The 21,200-nt window shown below is 34.9% G+C and overlaps 1 protein-coding gene across 1 annotated transcript in view; it reads right to left on the bottom strand.

Annotated features, from left to right (window-relative positions):
- gulp1a (GULP PTB domain containing engulfment adaptor 1a) overlaps window positions 1–21,200 on the bottom strand; it is a 174,040-nt gene extending 152,840 nt beyond the window's left edge. Inside the window, exon 1 of the mRNA XM_042764497.1 lies at window positions 21,092–21,200. The gene's annotated coding sequence lies outside the window, so the exon portion shown is untranslated. The remainder of the gene's footprint in view (window positions 1–21,091) is intronic.

Raw genomic sequence — 21,200 nt, 5'->3', positions numbered from 1 at the left:
TCAGTAGGGTTAGAACATGTGATGCATTGTGAAGAGGATGAATCACAGCAGCAGTGACTAACCTGGCCTCTAAAAACACTTGAAGCCTCATGGCGGGACACACGTGGGTTTAGTTTAAAGTGTCTAGAAAAAAAAATAAAAAATTGCTGCACTGCCTACATGAACAATTGCTCTATACAGTTATGTACATTGGGATCCAAAAGTCTTAGGCCATTTTTTCATCATCTACTACTGGAAATGAAAGTTTAAAAGAAAAGTTACAACGATAAATGAAAAATATTTTGCACCATTTGGAAAAAAATTGCAAATTCATGAGATTTAGGTTTTAATGTTCATACGGTTGTTTACAGATTTTGGTCATTAAATTGCTTAACTGACTAAATTTGTTATTGTTTATACCTTATATCAGATCATGGCAAACAATTTATGTAACAGATTGAATGTACAAATTATAAAAACATGACTCTTGCCTCGAGTAAGCTTTTATTTATGTCATTTTGATGACAGAGCTTTCAGTTTTGACAGAAAGAAGAGAAGCCACTTGACTGTAAATCCCACTGTTTTGTCAATGCACCACTCTGACCTTTATTTTAATTCTGCTCATCATATCCAGTCCAATTAGATTCATCTCTGTAAATGTCATTGTTGCGGTTCCAGCTTTAAAAGCACAAACACCACATACACATACTACAACAATAAAAAAAAAAAGAACACGCACAGCAAGTAAGACTTTCACACTTAAGAGTCCCACTGCATGAGGCAGACGACATGTCATTATAACTAAAAGTGCTGGTTTTGTAATGATTCAATTAACCAGCAAAAATAATCTTATTCTGATTTGAGTCATTATTTATGAAATGTTCCAGATGTCATCGCTTTGGAAAGTTACAAAGCTTGCAAAGCTCTCTAAGGATTTCAGACAGCAGCAACATCTACTAGTCAAATAATGAGATCCATATGACAGGGTAATACATGCCTTGAAAGCCTTTTTGATTCCCTTGCTGTAAGGAAACAGTCACTGTCAAACACTTGTTATCTGATGACAAACTGGAATTAGACCACATCTCATGAGCCATGACCGCCACCTATCTCTTAAATGGACCATTGACACTCTATCTACAATCTCATTTAGGAGTGTCAATGGTCCACTTGAGAGATAGGTGGTGGTAATGCACTTATAAGTCTGTGATCCGCCGTAAACCAAGAAGAAGAAAAAGACGCGTCACGCGCCACCAATTGAGAACATGCTCAGGACAGTTTGGACATTGCGGTGAAAATCAGAGATAAAAAACGATATAAATACTGTTAAGTTTCTTGCACAGACTGATCATTTTGTGTCTTTACACGTCAATGTATCATCATGAGCCGCAGGGTTTAATTTGGTTTTGTTTGTGTGTTTTTTTGACTCTCAAAGCCGTGATTCCCATCCACTTACATTACATGACTGACAGACTGCAAAGGTTTGAGTTAAAAATCTTCGTTTGTGTTCTACTGAAGTAACAAAGTCACCTACATCTTGGATGCCCTGGGGGTAAGCAGATAAAAATCAAATTTACATTTTTGGGTGAACTATCCCTTTAAGCCACATAATGTTATGGATGTTGGTGCTGTAAGGAGCACACGACGATGGAGAACTACAAATAACAGTCCTTTAATAAATCCACAGAAGAAACACTGGAGAAACTCAGGGAAAATGCAGCACAACCAACATCTATCATACTCAATACAGGACAAAGGAACTCAGGACAACACAGGGCTTAAATGAACGGAGACAAATTAGATAATCAACACAGGTGAACATTAGATTACAGTGCTATTTAATTAGTATTTTAAAAGATCAAATTTAGATGAGTGTTATATGGCAGAGAAAAAAAAAAAAATTAAATAAATTATGGACTGCAACCAATAAATGTTACACTTAAATTTATGTCTTTATTTATGTCAATATTTCTATATCCCTGTACATAATTTAAGCTATTTGGCATTAGCTATTTTTTATGACGGAAACAGTAGCTACCCATGACTGATATGTCCACCAATTTTTTGTAAACTAATTTTCTGGCTCTTTGGATGAGCTATAATGTCAATTTAAAATATGTATGTATTTATTTATTAACACCATATCAGCAGCAAGGCTATTCTTATGTCAAAAACAAAGTGAATAAAACTTGTATAAGACATTTAAGACTAATACAGGACAAAAATATCTAAAGTACATTCAGGTGACACTTTTGTTTTTTAAATACCTCAGTCAAACATACTGTACAGTATCTCTGAATAAAACCGTTGTCAATTTACAGTAAAACAGTGAAGTCCAGTAAAATGTGTTTAACAGTCACTGGAGTTTGACAAGGAAGGCAGGATGGTGGTTGATCATACCTAGATTTGAAATTACAATAATAAATAAATAAATAAATAAATAAATAAATAAATGTAATAATAAATAAAAAACTTTCACATATTAGGATTTTTTTTCCATATAACTTATTTCCAAGGCATTGATCCCATTCGCTCTGTCACTTGTTATTAATACTGTATACTGTACTTGACTAACTGGGGCCCAGGTCTGGAAGCAAACAGACTGGCTAAACCACCGTCTGCTAGCCGCCTCATGTCATAGAAGTCAGTTAATTCTCAGCACATAAAGACTCTTTCACCTAGATATCATACTATAGAGACTGTGTCTGTTCCCCGATCTAGCAAATACAAAAAAAGAAAAGTCCAAACTAATTTAAGAGTAACAATTTAATTGACGTTCAACAAATAAAAAACAGATACAGTATAATACAGATAAACAAATAATGAAGGTTGGCTTAATTAATATTAGATCTCTTTCTACAAAAGCACTTTTTGTAAATGACGTGATCACAGATCATAACTTAGTAAAGGGGGAGGTATTGCTACAATTTATATTAATATTTTCAGTATTTCTCAGAGGTCTGGATTAAATTATAATTTGTTTGAAGTGATTTATATAGAACTTTATGTAACATTATCTAGTGTAATAAGTGTTAATGATAAATTCCTTGTGACGTATGTACCGGCTACTGTATACAGTCCACCATGGCACCATACAGACTTTATCAAAGAATTTGCTGATTTTCTATCTGAGCTAGTGCCGGCTGCAGATAAAGTCTTAATTGTTGGTGATTTTACATGTAGATAATGAAAAAGATGCATTTGGATCAGCATTTATATGCATTCTAAACTCTACTGGGGTTAGATAACACGTGTCAGGACAAACTCCTTGTCATATACTTTAGATTTAATACTATCATATGGAATTGATGTTGATGGCATTGAAATTCTGCGGCATAGCAATGATATCTCAGATCATTATCTTGTCTTGTGTACACTCCATATAGCTAAAGCTGTAAATTAAACTCCTTGTTAAAATATGGTAGAACCATCACTTCTACAACAAAAGACTTCTTTGTAAACAATCTTCTCGATTTGTCTCAATTCCTCTGCATATCCAATAGCTCAGAACAACTTTATGGTGTAACAGAAACTAATGACTCCCTCTTTTCTAGCACTTTAGATATGCTCGCTCTTTACATTGAAAGAAGATTAAGGAAAACAGTCTGACAGATGAGGTATAATGAGCACATTTCGTATTGCATGGAGGGAAAGTACGTCTACATACACAAAAGCCTTTAAAACTGCTAGATCTGCTCACTTTTCACCTCTTTTAGAAGGAAACAAACCCCAGGTATTTGTTCAATGCAGTGGCTAAATTAACAAAAAATTAGATCCTATACCATCTAAGCTACTAAAAGAAGGTCTTCCAGAAGTCATAGATCCTCTTCTGAATATCATTAATAGGTGTTAATTATCAGACCAAAATCCTCTGCATGTAATAATCTAGAACACTAACACTTGATGGCTGTGCTATCAATTCTTCTTCATCAGTTAGGAACTTAGGTGTGCTATTTGATAGCAACCTTTCCTGTGAAAGTCATGTTTCTAGCATTTGTAAAACCACATTTTTCCAACTTAAAAATATATATAAATTACGACATATATGTGCTCTCAATGTCAAATGCAGAAATGTTAATTTGTGGGTTCATGACCTCAAGGTTAGATTATTGTAATGCTTTATTGAGTGGTTGCTCTGCATGCTTAGTGAATTAATGTCCTGGCCAAATTCCCTCCACTGGCCCTTGTCAATCATGGCTTCCTAATAATTCATTGAATTGGCTCTGTGACTCTCTCTCCTCTACACCTGTAGCTGGTGTGTGGTGAGTACACTGGCGCCATTGAACTGTAGCTGCCGTCGCATCATCCAGGTACAGCAATACACAATAAAGCACTATATAAATGCATCATTCATTCATTCATTCATTCATAAACAAACTCCAGCTGGTACAAAACGCAGCAGATAGAGTTCTTTCTAGAACCAGGAAGTATGACCATGTTAGCCCGGTTCTGTCAACTATGCACTGGGTCCCTAATAAACATTGTAAAATTTTAAAAGCTTGTTAATTACTTATAAAGCCCTGTATGGTTTAGCTCCTCAGTTCTTGAGTGAGCTCTTATCGCATAATAGTCTTTAATGTCCACTGCTATCTCAAAACTCCATTTGATAATACCTAGAACATAAATATCACCTGCGGGTGGCAGATCCTTTTCCAATTTTACGCCCAAACTCTGGAACAATCTACCTAGCATTGTTCGAGAGGCAGACACACTCTGTCAGTTTAAATCTAGTTTAAAGACCCATCTCTTTAACCTGGCTTACACATAACACACGATCACTTTTCTATAATTCATATCCGTTAAAGTGTTAGGCTACATTAATTTGGTCAACCAGAACTGGGAACACTTCCCATAACACCCAATGCCCTTGTTACATCGTAAGAAGAATGGCATTTACACTAATATTAGTCTGTTTTATTCTTATTCCAAGGTCACTGTAGCCACCAGTATCCAGTCTGTATCAAGATCAGATGGTCAGTGCAGTCATCTGAATCCAGTCCATATCCAGTCCAAATGGTGGATGAGCACCTAGAAACGAACTCTACAGCCCTGAACGTCAGTCGAGACCATGTCAACTAGATGAACCCTAGAGACAGATCCTCGTCGGCCATCGGCACAAGACCATGGGAACCAGACAAGTCCTCTGCTCAATCTGATGTGCATTGCAGCCTGGAAATAAACCATACCATGCTGGTTTCGTCTGGCCAGAGGAGAACTGGCCACCCAACTGAGCCTGGTTTCTCCCCAGATTTTTTTTTTTTTTTTTTATATCTGCACCCAACAGAGTTTTGGTTCCTTGCCATGGTGCACTGTCACCATTTGGGTTGCTTAGTTGGGGACACAATTTCTGGCAACATTGTTGATTTGACTGCACAGACACTACTGGAAGAGAACTGAACCAATAAATAAAAAAAAAACACACAATCAACTCTATACTCACTTTTCATTGCACTGTAAAGCTGCTTTGACACAATCTGTATTGTATAAAGCGCTATATAAATAAAGGTGACTTGACTTGACTGTATAAGAGTTTGCAGATTTAAAGTAAATTCATTGTCAGTTTTTCAAAAGTGAGCTGGGTTACAGAATGCGACTGTCACTCATGAATTAAAGCAAACTCTGTGTGGACAGAGCAGGACTCAAGACTCATACAGTAACTGTATTTAGTTGCAGTGTGTTTGTAGCTATGGTGACTTGTTGACTTGATGACAGTGAGGCATGCAATGATGAGCTTGCTCAAGTATCTCATACTTCCATCTCAGTCTGTCGCAGATAATGTGAACTAATGCCACTAAAGCTCTGTGAAAGAGCAATGAAACCAAACGTTTGCCCAAACAGAGATTTTATGAAAAACAGCATGAACATGCTCATTAGTCTGGTCAGGTCTGAATGTTTAACACCGTGGAAAAGAACAGAAGATCTCCATGGTCCGGGGGAAGGGGTGTCAGGCAATGGAGAGCTGCAGTTGGGTGGTGCTGAAGGAAGTGTGGTGTGTCGGAATAATGCCACAGCGGCAATTCATTGAGCTATAAATTTCAGTCCTCCCATTACAACAGGTGACGTAGCTGACCCTTGTCTTGGCAGCAGCAATTTGAAGAAGCAATGCCTGAGTTAAGAATGATAAAGTGAGAGTAATCCCACTATTACATTCAGTGTGTATACTGCAGCTTTCTGAGTCTTTTTTTTTCTGGCTTAACCCACAAAATTAACCACTTTGAGTGGTGAATTGTAGATCTGATTGCAAAATTTCATTTTATCATCTGACATATCACCCTAACCCTCACCCTAAAACACTTCAGTGTAGTTAGTTATTTTTCTTTAGCAGGTTTAGTGTAGCTAACACTTGAAATGCCAGATTGACAGTAATGTAACTACTTTATGTTATGAGAAGCTTGTAGCTTCACAGACTAGTTTTAAAATATCTTCCACAACACTTGATACAGAGAATCAAGCAGTCAATGTCTGAGCTACAGAGAATCAAGTAGTCAGTGTCTGAGCTATAGAGAAAGAAAAATAAAAACACAGCAGCGTTTTGGACCTTAAGAGGAATGCAATTACAAGACGTGTCAGGTTCTTTACATGCTAGGTTTTACTTGGTCATTTACTCACCAAAAGGATTGCAATAGTACAGCCAAACGTGCAGACGGTAAGTTGATATCTTCAGTCATTCTGCACTTCCAACTTTGTATTTCTCATCACACCACCCACATCGCTTTCTTTAGACTTCCACACAAGCCACTCAGTCCATTGCAGGTGCATCAACTCTAAAAGTAAAATATTTCCAGTTCACTAAATATATCTGTTTTTGTTCTGATAAGTCAAATATTGCATTCATAAATTTCCTGTCATGATTCATATGATTTATACTGTACATACCCACACATACACTACCAAAAAAGATTTTTTTTATTATTATTATACTTATTTTATTATTATTATTATTATTGCTTTACTTATTACTTATTTTATTTAAAAAAATTAATACTATTATTCAGCAAGGATGCATAAAATAGATAAAAAGTGACAGTTAAGATTACTATCTATCTATCTATCTATCTATCTATCTATCTATCTATCTATCTATCTATCTATATATATATATACACACACAGTTTTTACTTTTTGATCAAAATGGTGAGCATAAGAGACTTCCAAAACCAAAACTTTGAATAGTAGTGTATGCATATACTTCATATTTTAATATGATTATATTAATATATTTACACCGGCGAATAAGAGAGGTGGGAGATATTAGTCATCTCAGTTTATTTATGCAATGCTTTCCACAGCACATACTCTTTCAAAGGAAATTTAGAAAACAATGCCTCTGCCAATCAAATAACCAGAAATAACTGTTGTATAAAAGCCTTTAGAATAGGCTGACAGTTTTACAAACTACTAAGGAATGAGAGTGTCAATGGTTAGAAAAGGATAAATAGCAGTAATAGATGGTGGTAGTGATGGTCTTTTCAAGTTGGGTAGGCACATGTCTTGGACATAAGCTAAATAAAACCCAGACTTCCAACTGCAAGCTTTCAGTATTTGCCAGCATAACGGTAAATGTGTTTTACAATGTGAAAGTGAGACAGAAAATGTAAGAATTTTGAGCTGTCAAACCCATAAATTACAAACAGCAAACCTTGATTACAATTAAATAATAAAAAATAAGCAGCCCATTGTAAAGTTAGACCATTACTCCCTATTGTTTACAATTGAGGAGTAATAAATTATCGTGGAGTTTCCTTCTCCCAGTCCCACAACAGTCAGCTTTTCCAAGTCAGATAATATTTATTAACTAATGAAAACTAAATTAAAGAACCAAAAACAAGACTTCAGGAGAGGGAACGGCCAACATTACAAGCATAACATCATCTACCTAAAGGGGAGAGGAAAAATTACCCAACCTGATTTTAAAGTAAACACCAACAAACAGAAATCTGCCTTGACTCAGTTTCTAAACTAAAACAGGAGAAGACAAAGACACTGCTTTCTTTGTCTAACAATACTGAGGTTTTAAAGGAAAACAAGATATTTGATAATTGGTGTGTACCACCGCACCATTCTAATTAAAGTGGTTAAACACTTTCATCAAAGCACTATATAACCACAAAAATAACATAGAATGCATTTTGCCATCTCTATTCCATTCTTAGCTTTAAAGGATGATGAATTATTAGTTCACGGCTTCATAACCACACATCTTGACAAAATTAATAAGCTAGAGATCTAGACAAGGTCTTTTGAGCATCTGGAACGTACATTATGACAACTGACTTAAAGCTATTCATCCTTGGATTTAGAAAGCAAATAAACTGAAAGCAAGCAAAGAAACAAACATAGGCAGCAGAAAAATGGAGTGGGGTGACTTCCTCCACTTCCTCCTCCGGAACCCTGTTGGTTTGCCTTGTTGATAGCATTTGTTACAATATAATCTCTCTTTGATACTTCCCTTATCGAATGAGGAAGGGGTGTGTTTTTCAGCGGATAAGAATCCAGGGGAAATACAAGCACTTTTTTGAATGCCTAGACGATCTGTCACCATCTCCCACCAAAGAGGGTATTCAACCCTAAACAAACAGCACTGTTAATAGGATGAAGCGGCTGCTGTCAAACGAGAAGAAGTAAACAGAGAATGATACAATAAGACAAAAGTATTGCAGGCACTTAACAGGCTGGCTTGTGCCCTCAAGAGGACATGAATTCTTGCACATCATAAATAGATACAAATGACAGCAATCATCTGGTTAAATACCACTTGTGCTGATATCTGTGTGTGCGATTATGAATACCATTACATCATTCTGTGTAAAAAGATGAAAATCTATTTATAATGGCCTTAAATTACATAAAAACTGAGTGAGCTGCAACACAGAGCTGTTTTCCATCTGCTATGTAACATGGTTATATAACCAAACAACAGATCAAATCAATACAATGCTTTAAAAGGCAACTTGTATAGAACATATGGAACGCTTCAGACAAAATCTGTGCACAATGTACCTTTTTTTTCATTCTAAACTGGAGTGAATGTGTCATTTAACAAAGACATTTAGGTGAAACCGCCCCAAAGAAGTTAAACAGTGCGATACTCGGATGCAAGAAGTGTAAATATGGTATTTGTTTTTACATCTCTCATTTTAACATTTATTCAGCACAATTATAGCAAAAATAATTTGATTAAAACCAGTTCCTGCCATTGGAGCAACTCAAGCCTACCACATAAAATGCAAAGCATGTTTCCACAAATCCGCAGTCAGTCCAGCCACAGACATGGAGCAGGAAGCACAGAATGAGAGCTGTTCACACAGGATACGTTCTTGCATTCAAAAACAATTACATGGCGCAATGGAATGGAACAGAATGCAGGATTATTAAACCACTTGTTTCAACTTTAAACTTAACACAACATCTTAAAATGCAGAAACCATCATGCAAGACTTGAGAACATCCAAGATGTTTTCATATCAATATTATATGTACTTCAACCATTCGGTCATCATTTACTGTCTCTCATTTCATGTTTATCTCACATGACATTCTTTTGTGTAACACAAACACAATGTCCTTGCCACTCTTTTTCATCTAATAAAAGAGATTGGGTATTTAGATGAGTCTTGCATAAAGCATAAAGATACTTCATACCACATTGTTGATCTTGGACAGATTGAAAAACTCTGTTACAAAATATGTTTAGTAAAAAAAAAATTATGTGATATCCATCTAAAGCCACTTGTTTTTACTCAGTTCATTATGCTTCTGCGACAATAGTTTTGTTTAATTATCTTCATTTGGAGGCTTATGTATTGTTGTTCAAATAGTTATGTATGCCATTATTTGCAGTTCCATGTAATTTATTAAGCTACTGGAAGTCCACTTTGGGAAAAAAATAGGCCATTATACAAAAAAAAAAAAAAAAAAAAAAAACACTAAAACCAACTGAGAAGATGACTAAAACATTTTTTTCCTCTGAAAATATTCTTCTCTGGTAATGATATCGAATGAAAAAATGAACTGATGCTTGTCTCAGTTCTAAATCTTGAGCTAAAAATGTAAGTTCTTCTTTTAGACTATAACTGTATGATCTTAAGGGAAATAAATTGCATACTATAATTGGCTTTTTTGAGCAACTATGACAAAGCTGTTCATAAAGTACCAGTACATCTTCACTGAGCTCCCCTGCGAAAGTTCAGCTTCGATTAGCTACATTAGATTGAGTTTTGTGTCTCTGCATGGAGTTGATGTAGAAAGAACATGAAAATTCAACACTATTTGCTCTTTTGTGTTATAGATTTGTAAATATATTTAAATGAACTAATATCCTGCCAAAAGTTTGCCCCCATGACAGGGAGCTTATGGTAATTTTGACCTTTCACTGTGTGTTTTCTAAACTTCTGCTAGAGTTTTCCTGTAGGATGCACTACACAGCAACCAAAGGAAACAGAAACAATAAAACCAGTGAAACGTTAGCACTGAGGTCAACCAAAAGAGAAAATGCAGCCTTTGCTGAACATCCCTGGTGCATGGCTTAAAAAATGCTCACACTAAGATTTAAAATCTTGTAAAGTAGAAACCACGAAACCAGTTTCAATCTGTATCATAATCTACTGCGGTTTTAACAAGATCTTTCAACATATTGCAGGGTGTCTGCTAGTCAAGAGCTCAGTTCCAAATTTCTTTATATATGCACCTCCCTCAGTGCAAGTCTGGGGTTTCTACCATCTACCAGGTGAAAATGATAAGTCTGTGATCACTGAAAAATAATAGCACACCACTCCTCAACAAGCCACACCAAGCACAAGTGAAGCAGAAACTTGATATCCTACTGGTTTACTATGGAGATGGAAAATGTACTCACAAGAAATAGAGGAAATGGTTTCTGATGTAATACTGTACATGCACACATTTGTCTTCTCTATGGGATAAAACCAAACAGATTTCTTCCCATGCTAGACATCATTAGTCATAACTGCTGAAGCATCTCACTGAGGTAAATGATTCATTTACAGAAATTTCTGATCCCATGTGTTGTGCAAATGACTGTTCACCATGTTCAAATCCAAAAAAACATAAGAGAAATATTAGCACTTGCAGGATTTTATGACCCTCTTTTGTCTGGAAGACATGTGCATTCTCTGGGGTCAGTGTCTACAATCAATCATGGGAATCATTCTGTCCGGCTGATGAGGAAGCATGCATATTTAAGGATGGGAAACTTCTACTTCAGGAACACAGAGTACATGTACTGTACACCGAAAGAACAAAATACTACAAGTTACACAATGGGATTTCTGAGTGTTACGAAAGTTATACAGACAGGGTAATAATATTTTATTATAGATTTTATGGTTCATACTCAAGGATGTTAGATTTTTGCTGTTGTACTCTGTTGTAAAGATCATCAGATCTCTAAGCATTAACACAAATAAACAGATACAGTAAATAGGCCTACTGTATATACAGATCTACATGCACTTTTAAAGCAAGTCTTCAACAGACAGAAATCTAATGCATAAAGTAATTTTAGGATGAACTAAGCAAACAAAAACATAAACATGCTAACATGAATGAATCCATGAACGAAGTATTTATTTCTTTTACATAATTCTTTGTACCACAATTTCTACTACTCCTCATTCTCCAAAAGGTTAAAAATTAGCTTGGAAATGTAGACATTGTAATTTCTCTTTAGATAAAAAACTCAAAAATGAAAGCACAGAATTCATTAAATATATATATTTAAAGAGTCTGACGAATTTTCTTCCTTAAAAATTTCTCACATCTTATTATTCTATTTTCCACCCAAATTTACCCCTTCATACTCCAAGAAGGATGCAGTTTTAAAGATATCAGACTACATTCACCTTCATTTTAGAACTTGATTTTAATAACTACTATAATACCCCTTGTGGTAATAATGGCTTTGCTAATTATAATGATGATTTGTTTTGTGTTCATAAAGTGATGAAGAAATCTAAATCTTTAAAGAGCATCATTAATCAAACACCACCCTTTTTCTGCCTGCTGATTAGGATCCTGTTTCTAGAGCATGATTTCATGGAGCATCAGTCAGGCCTCTGAAGCACAAATATGTTGCTTGAATCTTCATTGCGCAAGCTGCCTACAAAGGGCTCTGACAGTTGCACAAACACATTATGACACTTAAAAAACCAAACTGGAAAACTACACCTACACACCAGTCAATTGTTTTGCAGAAAAAATACTGAAGATTCCGGATGTAAGACTGCCATTGAAAACCAACAACGCACAATGCAAAACAGTAACTGAATATGGTGGGACATCACCGTATTGGATGTTGTAAAGCTCTACTTAGCAAAAACAGCATTAAGGGAGATATCTCAAACCTCTTGAAATTAGTTATGAATACTTATATAGCCTGGACGCCTGAGTACAAAAAAAAAAAAAAAAAACCTTCATGTGAGATGATAATTATTTTTTTTTTTCTTCAGAAAATCAGGTGAACACTTATGTCATTTGACACATCTCACTCAGTTGTAAAAACAACTTCTGATGTTAAACTTTGTTAATTGCCATAACGTGATCATTTAAGCAAGCCAGATTGTGTGGAATGCAAATAATAAGTACATAAGTAAGTTTGGGGTTTCAAGTTTTGGGTCAGATTTTTTAAAAATAAAAATAATATAATAACGTAATACTTCACAGTAATATTTTACTGTATTTTTGCTCAAATAAATGCTACTTTGGTAAAATATATCAAAAAAGAAAACTGCTATATATAACAGTTGTGCGTATGTGTGTTTATAAGGTGCAATGGCTGTAATCTATAAGTGTTTACATTTCATAAAAGCAACACATCTAATGTTAACCAAGAACACTGAACCAAATTAAAGCAACAGGGATTTTAAGCTGAAGAATAAGGAGATGTTGACATTGTAGATGGGTGGGGGGTGGGGTGGGGGGTGAAGAAAGTCCTTATAGGCTTCAGAAACTACTATGAAAAAAAAAACACGGAAAAAGAAAAACATAAATGAGCTGCACATCTGACTAATCATATACTGCAGAATCTCACCCAACTGCATCCTTTTCCCAGCATGATCACCACTGACTTAACTAGCATATTTTATATTTCTCTGTTTAGTGCTCTATAGTGGTAACTATTTTGTTACTGCAATAGCATCATAATTTACAATCCCACCTAGATGAAAATGGACTACGATCTGCATATCCATCTCTTCACCTGTTCATAGCTCAGAGTGATCTCTAAACCTCTTAGCATAAAAATAAAAGATGACTCATCCACACCTCTTTTGTTGGTGTTAAAAATAGCAAGTCAACATCGGTGGATGAATTGGACTTTTGAGAAGCCTTTACATAAGCAGAAAGACCAAAATAAATGTATACCATATTTCAGAGGGTCATATACTGTATGTCTATGGAAAGAAAGGATCAGTCAATGAATTTAGAAAAATGGCATCAGAATATTCCTCAAAAAAATAGGTAAAATGTTTTCAGTTTTATAAAGCATCAGATTATTTGTATTTATTCGTTACTTCCCGTTCCACCTCTATTCTGGTTCATAGTCTGGTCACTTCCCGTATTGATTACTGTAATTCTCTTCTCTATGGCCTCCCTCACAAATCCACCCATAAGCTTCAACTGGTCCAAAACTCACCTGTTTAAAATGGCCTATTCTTTGTAACTGCACTGTTCTGTTTGTATTGTTGTCTATTGTCTTTTTATTATTTTATACTTGTTGTAAAGTGACCTTGAGGTTTGTGAAAGGTGCTTCAAGTAAAATGTATTATTATTATTATTATTATTATTATTATTATTATTAATATTTTCCATCAAAAGCCACAAAACAGCTTTAGTAGTCTACACATTTGTTCAGCCTGATAAAGCATTTGCTGCAGCCAGATTGAAACATTACACTTATTAGTATTCTAATGATGATATGCAGCTGGTGACTAAGTGAGAGTGAAAAAGGGGAATGTGTGTATGATTTCACAAGTAAACTAAAATAATGAGACAATAAAAAATAAAAAACACACAATTTTACTTCCTTGTAATTGATGTTCATAAGAATATTATAGTTCTGAAACTTTTCAAAATACAAACAATTAAATCTTTTTTGTTATGATTTTGAGGCCAGAAATCACCTACCAGCTTTTCATTTTTGTGTATTATTTAATTTTGTATTCTGTTTTATTTCATTTTACTCCAACCCCTAAAAACATAATGGAGAATAAGTTGGTAAAAAAGTGTGGAAAACCTTTTATATTCTTCTTCTTGGCCCCTTTAAAACAAAACTAAATAAATAATGAATCATAAGAAAACATCTACATATGAATGATAATTTTAAATGAGTCACACATGGATACATAAGTTACCTTTCCACCAAGAAATCTAAATTGAGTGGGTGTTTTTATTTTATTCCTTTTTTACCTTCTGTCCTCCTCTATTTCAGTGGAGTTAATTAGCAAACTAAACTAAAGTTTTAACAGTACTTTGCACGAGGTTAGTGCACATGTTTTTCCATATAAAGAATATTCTGTCTTATTTGTTATAGTTTTGTTAAACCTTACAGTATGTAATGTTTTCAGCTCTAGAATGAGTAACTCTCTCTGGATTTAAAAGACATCAACTTGCTAATAGGATTTTATGTATTATTATTTTTTTCTCAGATGCTAAGTTTTGGTGCCAAACTGTTTCATATGCATAATCATTATCAAATAAGCTTATGCAAATTAAAACATTATATGCAACACATAGAGGAATATGGATAAAGGATGATGGTCTCATCTCAAATTTTCAGTTGAAAAACTACTACTATATTCAATGAGTATAAGAAATTTACATTCCCCTGAAATCTATACATTGGAATAATGTAAATGAAGCACTTTTTTTTTTTTTTTTACTACAATCAGTGATCACATTGAAAACACATCAGCAGCTTTGGGATAACATTGATCTGCAATAAACAAACTGCTAAGTGATGGCCCATTTATATGATAGATTTACCTTCACACAGTTGCACAGAAAATGCTGGATTATACACAAATACAAAACCTTTGGGCTGAAACAGATAACACCATTCAGCACTAACACAAGATTTATCGAAAACAGCAATCATTTACTAATCAAAATATTTACACAAGGAATAATGTCTATAGTTGATACCATTAAGATGAGATCTTTCTGCATGCATATATCTGTAAATATTCTCACTAGTTATTACATAATAGTTTAATATTCAGTAAGAGCTTCACAAACTAATGAGAATGCCGATCAAAGCCTTCCGTTATTCCAAGTCACAATGGCACCTGAATAGATACAGTGCAGTCAAACAGTTTAAATAACTTAGGCAGAAGGGAGCATGTATTGCACTACTAATGTAAATGATCTGGCTTTCTTGTGATAGTGAGCTCAAACTAACTAATGAAAGGATAAATGATTTTGAAATGGCATCTATATTGCATCTAATCAAAATCTCCACAGAATCTGAAACACCAGAAGCAAGCATTATTCCAATTGAAAAGACTCCAAATTACAATGAATTTCAGCTTATGGATCATAAAAAGCTGCTTTGCCTTTTAATACTGTTATTTTGTCATGCACAAAGGGTGAAAAGTTCAAATAGTGTCCAGATGGCAAACTAAAGGGGACTTTACTTAATAAGACAACATAATTAGATTTGACCTAATCAAACTGCCACTTAACGCCAATCCTGCTTCTGTTAGTCCTGATGTGAGATGGATGCAACTCATTACTGTTTTCTAAAAGCCATAACCTGCCAATCTAGAATTTTACTTAACTGTGTGGTAAACAAGACAGAATAAGGTAAAGAATGTTATGCTAAACATACTTCTAGTAATCTCTTATGAAAACAGCATAAACAAGAAGCTTAGCAAACAAAAAGGCACAGCCAAAACATACACAGCTCAACATTTTCAAGTATTTGTTATTTAGGATATTCTATTTTTTTTTTGACTTGCCATGTTGGTCTAGCTCAGCTCTGCTCCCTTCAAAATCCACCCCAGTGATGGTATAGTATAGAATGCATTTTTTCCCATAACCAAATGTCCCAGAAAGGTCACATAAATCAACCTTAAAAGCATAATGTGACTCAGAATGACATTATTAATCAAGTTAAACAAGTTTCTGATGGATTTATAAAATGTTGCTCCTTTCAAACACAGCAGCTGTTAGACACCAAGTCAATTAGCTTTAAAGGGCAAGTAATCAGACTCAAATATCATGTTGGCATCATCTGTGTGTTGAAATCAGAAAGGAAAGTATGATTTCCTCCTTTCCGTCCATACAGGATATCTCTAATGTGGTTCTTGCCACTTTCCATTGTGTAGCCAAAGAACAAGATAATGTGGTTGAGTCCATAATGGTCTCAAAGGTTAATTGATCAAAATTTTTAGGGTTTAAAAAAAACTTAAAAAGTGAAATCTTAGCCATAATATAAAACTATCGCTCTATACTTCAACAGGAAACTAAATAGACCGATAATTTAAAAAAATAAATTATCATTCTGCCATTCAAAAGTGGGGTCAGTAAGATTTTCTAAAAGAAGCATCATGTTCATCAAGGTTGCATATATTTGAAAAAATTACATTAAAAACAATAATATTCTGAAATATTTTTTTAAATAATCCAAAAGAACTGTTTTCTATTTTAATATATTCTATTTTAAAGGGGTCATATGATGCGATTTAAATTTTTCCTTTCTCTTTGGAGTATTATAAGTTCTTGGTGCATTAAGAAGATCCAAAAGAAATATTCTTTATAAAAGTTAAGACTTAAGGCCCGTTCACACCAAGGACGATAACTATAAAGATAACAATAAAGATATAGTTCTAAAAATCTTTTCAGTATTAAAGAACAGCAGAGTCCACACCACAACTATAACGATAAAGACAAAGAAAAACGATATCGTTTGAATCACTTTCAAAACTTTTTTTTTTTCAGCTGATGAACGATAAAAAATTGACAGCCAATCAGAATTCATCCTGCTGTAACAAGCTCGAGAATTTAAAACGGCAGACGAGCGTGCGCTTAGAATAAACAGACGATATCATTCGCTGGTGTGGACACTAATATCATTATCTTTATAGTTATCTTTATAGTTATCGTTATAGTTATCGTTCTTGGTGTGAATGGGTCTTAAGAGTCAACCATGCCTTCCAAAAATGCTCATTCTAATACGCCCCCACATGTCTGCGTAACAATGTGGGAAGATTTGCATAACGTCGCCCAAATGTTCATGCAAAGAAAAAAGGCGTGACTTTGATTCTTGTTGTCGCTGGCGCCATGTTGCGGAGATGCTGTGTGTTTCATTGTGAAAGCAAAACTACATTGTTTGGCCTTCCATAAGAGGACACAACTAGAAATCAGTGGTTAAGTTGTATTTACAACACTGTTCCGGAACAATTCAACCCAAATATTCAGATGTGTGCAGCGCATTTTATGGAAGACGAGGACTGTTTCCTGAGAGAGTAACCTACAAAGCTGGTGTCTGTTTCTATGAAGTGGGGCAATAACAACTTTGCAAGGACAGTCTGGCGCTTCTGACTCACAGCCTGTAAGTACATTTTCATATTTAACTTGTTAACCCGTACCTGGACGCCAGCGCACTGAACGCACTTTCTTTGCACATGTCAATGTTTACGAATAGATTAAATGAAACGGGACAAAATTAATCTTCACAAACTATATATCATTATAAAGATCTAAGCCTCAAGCATCGACAACAGATCACTGTTTTTGAATGGAAAGCTTATAAAGAATGTATTTGCTAAATTTGTGTAAGCAGTACACATCAAAACAGGAAGAATCAAAATGCAGTACATACCATTTTTGTTGTAATAACCAGTCATAAACGCATCCACAGATGTAAATCCTGGTTTAGTTAGAAAGGTACGTTTAGAGTACGTTTAGTCCAACGAAGCAATAACGTTGTAATATGATGATAATTCCTTTGTTTAGGTTTCAGTTCTTCAGGGACAGTATTGTTTGTGTCCATTATGTATTAACCTAATGCTCAGAAAACTGCGTCTTGGTAGTAAAAAACAGCATGGTTTTGTAGCATACAGTGTCACAAACAGAATGAGACGATCCACAAAAAAAAGTCAGATAGGTGGAAGACTGTATATTTGAATTCTGGCGCTCTCTTCTGACGGCTTGTGACCCGCCTGTCATCTGATGGGGGCATAATTTAGCGATCACCTTTTGCACCAATAAAACTTTCTTTTTTTTCTTTTTCAACATTTTTCATATATGTGTGAGTGTGTTTTGTGGGGAATGTGGCTGTATCTGCATGATTACCATCTGTTTGAGCGCAAATCAGCATGTTATTGCTGTGTACACAGCTATCAATGTGAATGCCGTCTATATGAATAGAGTGTGATTATTGAATTTATGGCACATTTGTATGATCTCTATAACTGGCCATCAGCACGTCAGCAGCACGTGATAACTGACTATATGAGCAGAAATCAGTGTAAATGCTGTACTTCTAGCAATCTCAGGATGTACTGTAATTGGCATACATAGTTAATTATTTTTTTATTTTTCTTATTTTTATTACTCAAATTATTCTAATTGTATTTTTCTAGTGCTCAATAAATCACTTATATGATGTCTAAGATTCTCTCTATTGCTTTATAATTGAAAAACTATGCAGTGGTATGTTTAAGACTAAAATAGTTTGTAGAACCCTTCAGTACAGTTGGTGAATATTTTTTTATATTTGGGGGGTCGGGGGACTAGACATAGTCTCAGAAAAAGGGTTGCAGGAATTTCATTTTTCATGGCCTCTTCTTCAGATTTGAAATAAAACTCATAAGACATGTGACTTTCAACCCATTACTTTTCTAGATTGCTCCAGGACTGATTTCATGTATTTTTATATCTAATAAAAAAAAAAATCAGTGGTACAATTTTTTTCAAGGCACTTCAGTGTCTTATAAATTTTAATCTTTTTGAGCATTATCAACTCTGGATGATGAAATGTAAAGCATTCTTTAAAAGTAAAGTCTCTCTTACCAAAGACACCAAAACTGTGTGTGTGTAACACAATGAAGTAAGGAACTGTTGCAATTTTAAGTTAGGTAGGGTACTTGTGAGTCCCATAATGGGGGGTGCTGGCTAACAGGTTAAAGAATTTGCCACTGATGATTCAAACGCAGGTTTTGAGCAGTGTAGAGTATTGCTTGTTGTTTGTTGTTTCTCTGATCACAAATGCAGACATGGTTTTATGTTTATGCATCGCGATACGCAACGCAATGCGTAAAAAGACAGCATAAGTCATTATAATGAGTAATTATGTCCCCACTGGATGCAGCAAATGCCTCTTTCATAATGGGTTTTACTGGTTTTATCTCGTCACGCAGGGGGACACAGCATCACAGTATGGTAAGGGCCGTAACATTTCCATCACACGCTTGAGGTATTCGGCCAGTCACAACGCACTGGATAGCTGGCCAATCAGAGCACACCTCACGGGGCATAGAGGAGAAACAATAATGTACGTTATGTGTCAAATAATGTGAACCTTAAACCACATAAACGCATTGCATTACACCAAATACACAAAATAATGTTATTTTTAGCAACGTCATATGACCCCTTTAATATGTCATTTATTCATGTGATGCAATGCTGAAGTTTTCACATTCTATAAAACAATTATAAATTACAAATTCTTTATTGTAATTTTAAGTGTGTGTGTATAATATACAGTATATATATATATATATATATATATATATATATATATATATATATATATATATATATATATATATATATATATATTTTTTATGAGTCTGAGGGGATCGTTCATCCCAATTTACTTTTTTTTTGTCTACGTATATATGTAAGTCTTTGACCATTATGCTGTATTTCTCTGTGACTACCATTGAAAGTACTTCCAAGTTAAAAGTTGTTCATCTTTTTTTTTTTTTTAAATGTCTCGTATGTTCCATTCAGCAGCTTCTATAGCAAAAACAAGACCTGTGTGAACGGCCCTTAACACCCAGCATTCTAGCAAACACTAGCATAGTTATCTGAAACTCTTTTACTATTAAAAGCTTCAGGGTAACCCACTCTAAAAGGCACTCAAGGCTACTTAATAATGTGCGCAAGGGGAGCTACAGTGTGGAAGAAGCTCTGTCAGAGGAACGGAAAAGAAGGAAGTAACTGACATTTGACACTGTGATCCCCTGTGATCCCCCCTCTACTATAGCCTGTAGAAAGCAAAAACTATTTCGGAATGCTTCTAAGCTCAACAAGGCTATTTAGAGGACCACATAGTTCTGGGTAGCATTGTGGAAATACTGCAACTGACATGTGCTAGGCCTTTAAATAAGCCTGGGACGTCAAATACTCACACCCTAATGTATCTAGTTGGAGAATACCAACTTATACTCTTCACTCAATGAAAGATCTGTTATATAAACTGTAGATCTTATGTGGTTGAACCAATTTACCCCCTTGTATATTCTCTATATAATCGTGTATGTGATGAATAAAAATCTTGAATCTTGAGTTGCTCCAAACCTGTATGACTTTTCTGTGGAACACACTCACAGAGAAAGATGTATTTAACAGCACTGGGGTCCAAAACAACACTGGAACCTATTGACTTTCATTGCATCAACAATAAAATTGTTCCATAGAAGTTACAAAAAGTCAGGTTTGGAGGATGTGATTGAGTAAATACTGACTAAATTTTAAATTTTGGATTAGCTATCCTTTCAATATTAAAAATCAACAACACAAAAACATGACTAACCAGTCTCTTGTCTGTTCTGGTTTTTATTCCTGCTATTCACATATTTAACGTATAGCCCTCAACTGACAGAATGTTAAAAACACTATTAAGTAAAATTTGACACATTTAACACATGGTCTCTTGTCAGCCTGCACTGGTAGACCACTCATTCTTTCAATTATAGTCTATTTGAATTTGTTCAGATAAGCTTTCCAGACAGTGTTCATCTATTCACAATCTGTTCCAATGTGTTCTTGACTAGCAAGAAACTCCAATCCAGCACAAGCCAACCCAGAGCAGACATTCATGCACATATAAGCTGTTTAAGGGCAATAGGAACTCTTGACTCACATCAGTCCTTCAGGAAGGAGAAATCTCTGACCCTCTTTACCACTACACTGTCTGCTTTGAGATGCGTGAGCTGCCGTGATCCGCTTGCGGCTGCGGCATCAGACTGGCC

Source organism: Cyprinus carpio, chromosome A9 (genome assembly GCF_018340385.1).
Source record: "Cyprinus carpio isolate SPL01 chromosome A9, ASM1834038v1, whole genome shotgun sequence".
Classification (NCBI taxonomy): domain Eukaryota; kingdom Metazoa; phylum Chordata; class Actinopteri; order Cypriniformes; family Cyprinidae; genus Cyprinus; species Cyprinus carpio.
This window is presented reverse-complemented; position numbering and strand designations above follow the sequence as displayed.